Source organism: Macrobrachium rosenbergii, unplaced genomic scaffold (assembly GCF_040412425.1).
Source record: "Macrobrachium rosenbergii isolate ZJJX-2024 unplaced genomic scaffold, ASM4041242v1 13908, whole genome shotgun sequence".
In the NCBI taxonomy this organism is placed as follows: domain Eukaryota; kingdom Metazoa; phylum Arthropoda; class Malacostraca; order Decapoda; family Palaemonidae; genus Macrobrachium; species Macrobrachium rosenbergii.
In genome coordinates, this window is record NW_027100725.1 from 4,562,352 (window position 1) to 4,572,497 (window position 10,146).

General features: G+C 37.9%; 1 protein-coding gene across 1 annotated transcript in view; it reads left to right on the top strand.

Annotated features, from left to right (window-relative positions):
• The first annotated feature begins 3,916 nt into the window (after positions 1-3,916).
• Positions 3,917-10,146, top strand: part of LOC136837992 (uncharacterized) — an 18,030-nt gene continuing 11,800 nt past the window's right edge. Inside the window, exon 1 of the mRNA XM_067102855.1 lies at positions 3,917-4,057. The gene's annotated coding sequence lies outside the window, so the exon portion shown is untranslated. The remainder of the gene's footprint in view (positions 4,058-10,146) is intronic.

Genomic DNA, 10,146 nt, shown 5'->3' on the forward strand with positions numbered 1-10,146 from the left:
GGTACTCTACCTGGGCAGAAGGTAAGTAATTAGCAAGAGGTAAATGAGAGACTTCAGCATAAGGTAAGAGAGAAAGGAAAGGGAAAAAAGAAAGATAAGTGCTTCAGTGATGGGGTGCTTGGCAGTGCGGCAGATTAGTGGCGCTGTGAGAAGTGGAAACTGGGCATGACACGAGAGTGGCTAGTTTTAAGAACTAGAGATCGCTGCCTGACATGAGGACAGGTAGGATATGGGGAGTGCACTTACTCTGCGGTTCAGCACTTGCAGTATAAGCAAGTCTGGAATAAGATATACCCAACTCGTGCACTACAGTTGAACAACGCGTAATTAGATAGATGTACATGCGCTCTATAGCATACGAGAAATGATCTAGGCTGAAGCACGAAAAGGAAAAGCAGGTATGCAAGATTGTTTGCTAACCACAGGTGCTTATAAATTTCACACACGGTGTATAATAAATGAGTAATGAGTCTGAAAGTTTAAAAGTGAGTTACACTAAAGAAAATTCTTTTTATTTACCTTTTATGATTTATGGGTTGTTTTCCAAACTCGTAAATAAATTTGTGACAATCCTGTGTTAAGATAAAAGGATAACCGAGGAGAAAAAGAAGAATCTCTCTCTCTCTCTCTCTCTCTCTCTCTCTCTCTCTCTCTCTGAGAGTATTCATTTGTTATGAATATTAATCCCGCTTTACTTTGTGCTTATGAGCAAATGAATTTGATATGCAAAATTACATTAAGTTACTTTTCTTCTACAATGAACTTTTAGTATTTACATAATCTTTTACTGTCTTGCTGTCATCATGACAAGTGATATGGTGGGTAAAAGATTTCAAATTGTTTCAAAGATTTTCACATCTTTCACGGTTTACGTTAGGGGAAAGTGACGAACGTTCGTTCAGTGAACGAAAGATGTGGACTGAGTCACTTGCGTGGGAAGTTGGGAACAGCTAGTTGGTCACTTTGTCGTGCGACAGACTAGGCAATGAACTTGGAGGAAAAATACAAAAACACACTCTACTTTCTTCAATAAATGCGGAGTTCGAATGCAAATTCAACTTAACGGACTTTAAAAATCAGCAATGTCTTTACTCTACTTTTAATACACTGGGAGGGTGTTTACATAACTACACATAGAAATGTTTTTATTTCTCCAACACTGGGGCAATCCACGCATACGCCGATTTCAACAGAATGTTTACTGGCTCGTCTAAATGCCAGATATCATTATGCGGTTTCTTATAGCCTACTGACTTATCCCAAAATTTATCACTGATCGAGAAATTTTACGTTTTTCTCAGCCGTAACTGCTCTTCAATAAACTCTTAGCTACTTGTTCTTGCTAACACATGCAACAATTCCCTAACTACCCACTCCCTAATTCCTATGTGGCAACACCACACTATCCCTACACTTGGAATTTTGCGGACGGGCAATTTGCGCCTACCTCTCTGTTTCGCTAACTTAAGAACCTATGCCCTGTTGCCTGCATTCTAAGTAAATTCTAACAACAGAAGTTTGTTGTATTTCTTTAAAAGAATATTGATATTACTTTTCTTATTTCCTTATGTATCCTTAATGTTAGAAAACCATGCAAATACCCTTTTTACCTTAATTCTCTGTGCTCCAGCCACTTCTATGCCTTTTGTGAATAGTGAGATTATTTAATCTAAATGAATTATTAGATTTAAATGCTTGATTTATCCCTGGTTCGTTTCTAGACTAGCGTATAGCGAGGCTAATTATTGCTAATGTGACTAGATCCTGGCAAGGTCACCAATGTCATAAACTGGGTCCTTGATTGAGGAGAGGATTGGAACAATTTATTTATAGTGACTGCCTACGTACCAAGGGGGTCCCAAGTTTATGAGCAAAAGGAGAAACTACCGGAAACTCACCTTAGAAACATCCTGGATTTATGTAAATAATGAAAGGTCGCCATTTGGAATTAGAATTCTTTTGCAATTTGAAAAGGGGTTTATTTACAGAGAATTGGGCAAATATGCAAGACCAAAAAAAGAATGTAAAATGCAAGACAATTGCAACCACATAAATTTCATACGATAAAGCAATAATACAGGAATTTGCAAATAAGCAATGTAAATAGGAGGGGCTACATATGCAGCAATCCCTGTTATAACAAATGACTCTGTTAGGGAAAAATTACATCAGGTCACAGACTGTAATGCATTGGAAAGGGTGGATTCCAGGGTAACGATAATCAGTTAATTAAGATGATTGCTGTGAGGACAATGGATTCTTGTGATCAGGCTGTGGCCAAGAATGGTCGCGAAATTTGGATGGCAGTCAGCGCTAGTGGGGCATAGATGTGCGGACTGGGCAAGATATGGTGGCACCTGGGCTGCAGATGTGTGCACTAAACATGAGAGACTTGGTCGGTTACTGAAGGTAGCCTTCACCAGCGTAAAAGGAAGGGAGCACTGAACATGCGTCCGTGAAGGGAGTCTGGAGGCCTCTGCTTGCTTACCGGGGAAACAGTGCGCACCTTCCATGGTTGTTTGTTTTGAAGTGTAGGCCTGCCGCTGATCTACAAAAGTCATACAGCCAGCAAAGGAAAAGTGGCCTTAAGATTAAGTACTTAGAGGCTAAGGTCCTATCTATCTCACAGCCTGGCTATGTCCCCCATGCCTGCGATGCCTAGCTACTCCCACATCACGTGATGAGGATGAAAGGGGGTTCCTATTGTCTATCCCAGGTCATCTGAGGTGGGATCTAGCCCTACATGAGTAGGAAGAACAGGCCCTAACTGCTTTTCTCTGGTTCAAAATACGCTTGATTCTATCCCAACCGCCATGTTTTCTTGCCCCATAGTCAAATGAAAGGAGAAAAGGCATCAAAGGATAAATGACGTACTGGCTGCTAAATGAGGGAGGATAAATTCTTAAGAGTATACACACACACACACACACACACACACACACACACACACACACACATATATATATATATATATATATATATATATATATATATATATATATATATATATATATATATATATATATATATATATATATATATATATATATATATATATATATATATATATATATATATATATATATATATATATATATATATATATATCTATGCTTGCATTTCAGAAGAAGATGAATTAAAAACAAAAAGGGTGTCAAGAGTAATGTGAGGTTTGTATTGGAACAACTTGCGCTTGAAGGTTAGATTATAAAAAGCAAAGTACTGAAGGCAAAACTGTATAAACAACACACATATCGAGGGAGAGAGAGAGGAATAATGATATCTTCCCTCACCCTGAACAAGGAAATCCACCCTTATTCCCGAAGCCAGAAGGTCGAGAATACTGTGGTGCTCCTCACCCCCTTCATCACTCCCCCTGAAGCTTTCTTCGTCTCTAGACCCATAGATAGAGTCCTCATGCTAATACAGGGTTTAATACATCGAGTATTGTCCAAATTGCACAAATAATGTGTATTAGTTATTAATAGAAAATGCAATATTCCTCACGATTTTCCGAAAAAAAAATGGACCATTGAAGCTTGAACTCTTGTCAGTCATTGTTATAAATCCACTGATCACTGATAACATTGATAAACTCTCTCTCTCTCTCTCTCTCTCTCTCTCTCTCTCTCTCTCTCTCTCTCTCTGTGTGTGTGTGTGTTGATGATGTTGCATGGTGATATTTGTTCATTTATATTTTGACAAGATTTAAGCACTTATGGCCCTCTTAATAGTACCAGACAGCTCATTAAAGAATTAAATAAAACTTAATTTTCCACTTGTCTGAGAATTCAGAGTATAAACAATATGAAAATAAGGTTAAATTTGAAAGTGACGTTGGCAACTAGTGTATTAAAACCACACATAAGAGGGTTAGCCCACAGAGGAACGAGGTCCCAACCCCAGAAGAGGACCACTGTCAGTTGCTCGTGTGGCGTCGTGGTGAGCAGATAAAGAACGCATCAATTGGTTCAGGGTTCCTTCCTCGTCCTCTTCATATTGTTTAGGAAGTTGGTTTTTCGCACGTTCCTGGGTCATTGCATAGGAGACTCTGAAGGTGAGTCACAGGCACATTTGCCATTACTGACTGATGACTCACATCAGTAATATATGCATGGAGCCAAAAAATATATGACATTAACTTCATATTTTCAGGAAGGTAAACTCTCTCTCTCCCCCTCTCTGTGAGAATATCCGTCTTGTCTTATCATGAGATGTCTCAAAGGTTCACCCTTGTTTTCACAGAAAGAAAAAGACTTTATCTAAACCAGTCACTCGTTGTTGCCCATTTTCTAATCAACAAACTTTTCCATCTTTTTTTAACCCAATAGATAAATAAATAAAAGAAAGTCTTTTCTGGAAGCTTTAGGGCAAACTCATTATCAAACAGAAAATGATTTCCGATTCAGCTTCTTCTTGTGACCATTGAACATTTGGATTTCGTTCAGTATTTACTGTGATGCGTCCATTGATGTCTGGCTTTCTAGATTCACCTTCCTTTGTTTTTATTTTCATTTCTCTTACAAAACTGGAGACTTCCTTCACTAAATCTTGCATATTAACGATGTGTAATATAAATTAATAACAAATGAATATTATTTTTGTAATTAGAACAATAACTTTGTTATCAAATGTCATAATGAAACTGGGGATACGAAGTTCTATAATGAGCGCATCAGGTGCTTGTGCTGTCACTGGGCGAGGAGGAGGAGGAGGAGGAGGCATTCTCCTCCTCCGTCTGGCCTTCGGCTAAAAGGCCGAATTCCCTTATGGTCTCTCGGGAGGAAACCTCTATCTCTCTCTCTCTCTCTCTACTGACGTTCCATCACTATAGTTAAACTATTTGTCAACAGACAAAGAAGCTGGACTATTGTGCTATCGCTTCGAGGTCATTCAAATGTATTTAAAGTCCTTTTCTTCCAGAGGAGAATGACCGTGTAAAGAAAGAAATATCAATGACATTTATTGTCGATAACCCGGCATTATTCATCACCTTGTATTAGACAATATTACAAAGCGATATTTATATATATTTTTTTATTATTTTACGACCCTTAAGCAATTTAAAGTATTTGTAGCACTTGGAAATGTACCACGAATTTCATTAATTAACCAAATAGTGCTTAATTTTTCTCTTGTCTGAGATAATATCGCATAAAAAACAATATGGAAATAAGGCTTATTTTGAAAGAGATGTTGCCATCTGGTGAAGCAACCGTTCGACTGTGGGGCTGGTGCAATGGAACCATTATTAGCGATCACATTTCTACCAATTCTAAAATTATCTATTTGTTGCATTCAAAAGGTGATTATGATAGTTTATAAAACATATGTATTTTATATATTTATATAAAACAGATGTATATTTGTAGATACAAATATTAAATATAGTATGAAGAAACGTTTATGGAAGGGAACGCACCGAATGACTGACGACAAATGTAAACAATGTTGTTCTCAGCCTCAGTTCCACCGATGCACCTGGTGAAGTATTATTTATTTCCTCCCTTCCACCTCTTCTCGTTTCTTCCAGTTATTTCATTCACAGGTTACAAATCGACTTCCCTTAATGTTTATGAAGGCCGCATGAAACTTACATATTGTTCGTAAGGCCCCAAACATATTTATAAAAGTGATAAAAACAATGCATCCTATTTTAGGTCATGTGTGCTTCCTTTACTAGAACACTGTTCTCTGGTGTGGATGCTTGCTTCTGTCAGAGATTTATCTCGTGGTGGTAGGTTTCTGTTTCCTTATAGTAGCAGTTATGACTTGAACCATTGATCCCTGATCCCCTTTATCTGCCTAGGGCAACCAGATTCGCTGAACAGCAGCAGCACCAATATGCAGTAATTGTGCCTCGCTGTCGAACTTCTGAGTTCCAGAGGTCCTTTATTCCTCACATTGTTGAACTGTGGAACAGCCTCCCTTAAGAGCATGTGGTGCAATTGGGACTTCAGAAGTTCAAGTGAAGATGCAATGCATTAATACCCTAACACTATTCTCCTTGCATTTTATGCATTGCTATCTACTTATGAATGTATTTTTTTTAACAAGTGAGATCTCTTCTTTCTGTATTTCCCTTTACCTCCTCTTACTTCTTCCTAATGAACACCTTAATATTCTTTGGAAGCTTGAATTTTAAGTCAATGGCTCCTGTGGGCCTGTTCCATATGAATAGGTTTCATCTTTTAAATATTAATAATAATAATATAAATCTGACCATAGCGAATATGCAACACTTTCCTCTCTCATCATATTTCTCTTCCATAACTGTCATGGGGGGCGGGTGTCCTTCACGAATGGCCTCTATGCCTGCAGTCATTGCATTGCTTACAATGTCTAGGAAAGGTTTTGCTTCTTCCCATGTTAAAATGGTTGGCGCATTGGAACCACAAATTGAACAACCCGTGCGAGTAGACCACGGTAATTTTTAACTTTTTTTCTATTAAGATTTGCTGAATTTGGGAGCTCATTCCACCACAGTGAACATCACTTAGCATCTGCCTTCCGAGTTTCCTACTCTAAAAAACTTAGTTGTCCAGCAAGGCTTCTTAAGATAACTTCCAAATTTACCAATGTAATTTTTCAACATAGTTCCGATTTCAGAGGTCTGTGCTTCCTGTAACAGAAAAAAATCTATATTTTCAATAACTTTAATTTATTATTTTTCGTATTTTAGACAGACTATTTTTTGACATTGAGAGGTTACCTCTTGCATTTTCGTACACAATATTGTTAATTTTGATTTGTTTATTTCTATAGCCTACATATGCATGTAAGTTCATTTGGGTGAATAAGCAAAACATTTATCAGCTCTTTGTTTCTTTGTGCAGTTCTCCTTTATACTCTGATATCTGATGGAAATTCTTGGACTTCTATCATTACTTTTCTATTTATTTATATATTTACTGAACTATTTTTATTTGTACTCGGGCCTGGGTAAAGCAAGGGTTGGTTATACCACAAAAACTATCTAGGCAAAAATTTGTGGAAAAACGAAAACCTGCGTCCACAACAATAACTGTCTATGTGGGCCACATAATCTTGGAGCACGTTTTGCGGGAATGAATCACATGACAATTTTTGAAATTCTAGCTGTAAACAAAAATTGAATTGGAAAAATGGCCGTGGAACAAAAAAAATAAAAGATATTTAAAAATAAAAAGTGAAACGTTTTCACTTTGTCCTTTTATCTACTAAACACCATTCTGATAATATCAAGGAACTTATAAAAGTTATGGTATACTAAGAGGTCTCTTCCTAAATAATCGCTGTTCCTAAGTGGTCTCTTAAAAAGTTATTGTAAAAGTAAATTTCGTTGGTATTTTTCTCTCCCTCCACTCTCGCTCTGTAGATGCAATGCAATGGAAAAGAAAATGTGCCTTGCCGGATGATTTAGGTCTCATTTTTTCAATCATTAGAACATTTGCCATAACAATACCTGTACAACAAAAGCAAATGGTGATACAAGCAACAGATTTGGCATGAGAACTCTTATTATCCCCATAAATCAAAATCAACCTCCGGCCACCTCAATATTTGGCTATTTCCAAGATGGCTGACACTTTTCCAAAATGGCAGCAAATTTGCTGTATATTTCAAATATTTTCATTTCATAAGCCTATAAAAGTTGCATACTGTCCATATAATGATTGAGAATTTGTATTTTGGCATTCTTACTGTCATGAAGAGATAAAGTGAACCCATCTTTCCAATATGGCCACCATATGAACACCATATTTCCAAAATGGCCGCCAAAGATAAAAAAGTATGTATCTCCTGAGAGAAACCAATATGTTTTGTGTATCAATTAGTTTTAGCAAGTGCAGCTGCAGAGAGCTGTGCAGCTAAGTCCAGATTTGTAGCACTTGCACCTGCCATGGCATTCCTTTTTGCTACCAGTGGCAAATCTGTCCAATACATAAACCAGGTGCCATCAATTTGTTGCCATCCCCAGTGTCTTGGACTGGGCCAAACTTGATGACATACTAAAGACTGGCACCAAATGTGCCCTGCTTGAAAGGCAGCTCTCTTGCAATGCTCTCTAGGGGAATGCAGCCCTTTCTTGCAAAGAGAAAGTCTAATCATTTTTTTTTTTGCTTCTGTCGCACATTAGCACCATCAACTCTTCAATAATTTGCAGGTCTTCATCTTCTACAGCTGCTGGTGTTGAACTTAGTTTGAACTCTTCAATGTGGCAGGTGAAATCTTCTGCAGACTTCACCCTTTCATCAAAGGCAGACACCTGGACACCTGCTGAAAAAAGATATAGCCTGTCCCATGGAAGGATGTTTGTGCAGTTGTCACCACTTTAATTATGGTCCAGATTGTCAACAGCACAAGTTGTAAAGAGCCCTTTTCTTAGTGTAGTGGGACAAAAAGGACTTCTTCCTCCACAGCCCTTGTTACAACTGCTTTAGTCAAACTCCAGAACCCTTTTAGTCAATTCCAGATGACATCTGCTTGAGATCAAATGAATGTCTCAAATAACCAAATAGTTTAGTTTTGTTGGGCCATTCCTGATGGTGATGGAATTTATGTGATGGATTAATTGATGAACTCTTCCTGGTTTTTGCTTTCAAGACCAGGAGACCAATATATATTGTGTGCAGAGGTTCTCTTGACTTGGAATGTCTGGAGAATGATGAAGATGCTGGATCTTTCGACATTTGAAGTGCAAAAGTTGTTCTAAAGCTAGATCAGTAGATGATGTTCCATATTTTCAGTTGGGATTTTATATCGCCACTGTTTTTGAGCACACTTACAAATTCCAACAAACTTGGTTTCACAGATTTTGCTCTTTAGTGTCTGCTGTTAGACATTCCATCAAATTCTATCTCATGTTCATCAGAATTTGCTGGGTCTGTTCCTCAATATCTTAGCTGCTTTGGCCAAGGCGATTAGTGGATTCATCATTGTTCACATGCCGTGGCTAGGGCTTCCATCCCAATTTCCTTTTGTTTTCTTTGTTTACAAACCATTTCATTTTTCAATTTTTTAAAGTGATGCTCCAGTTCTGGGATGCAGGCAAGTATCTGTTCTTTCAACCGTGTTCAGTGCACAAAGGAAGCATCAACATTTAGCTGTTCCAGTCTTTGTTTGTTCAAATCATTAGTTCTACCATTGTAAAATAGCAGCACCCATCTGTTTTTCAACTGCTTGTCTCTTATGTACATCAAGCTCAAATGTATCAGTACATGTCCTCAAATGCATGCAAAAATAATAAAGTTCTACCACATGCCTCTTGTCTGTACATGCAAAGAATCATCTCCAATTTTCTTTTCTGAATTTAGCCAGGCCCTTTCCCTGTTGTACACACCTGTCAGACAAGATGGGTGATACATATGGTCCTGAGAAACAATATCTCCAGCACTAAGCTTGGCCAGAAGTTTCTCATCTAGTAGGTTGGTGGCACATCATGCAGCTTTTCATGTAAAGGGCAAACGTCATGGCCAATCGTAAAATCTTTGATTGGTGCTGGTTGGTCACAAATAAAAGAATATTCCTTCTTTCTCAGTCTTAGATTCTTCTGCATCTTCTTCATCTGCCTTCTGGCTGATTTTGATTTGGTTGGTCACAAATAAATTATATTCCTTCTTTCTTTTGCTGTGTGGGGCATCATCTTCTTTGTCTTTACACAATGACTTCCTTTTCCTTTCTAGTTTTGTTGTTTTGAACTTCAGCATACATGATTCATGATATGTTGCTTTGTTATTTTCAAAGGTCTGCAGAATTCCATCACCTTCATCAAGCCTTTTGGGATGAAATGGTATAGGCATTGCATTTAACTTATAGAATTCAGGAATGTTTGTAGCAAGGGTAACATAGCCAGCACCAGATGCATCAACTATTCTTTGTCACGTGTTTCCTCTTGCTCAGCACAAGCAAAAAGCTTTTGTCTGTTAGTCGTACTAATCTCTCTTTTCAGGAAAGACATTGACTTCCAAGATTGTCCTGCCATTGCTTTTGTTCTATAGGCCGAGGGTTTATCCTTTTACCACCTATATAACATATATGCACTTTCAGATATGGGATACAACTAGGCTCAGATATGTCATAATCCTACCCCTAGCCCGATCATTCATCCAATGCTATTTAATTCCCGTGTGATCTGTACACCATCTAGAAGACTAAAGCCCCATC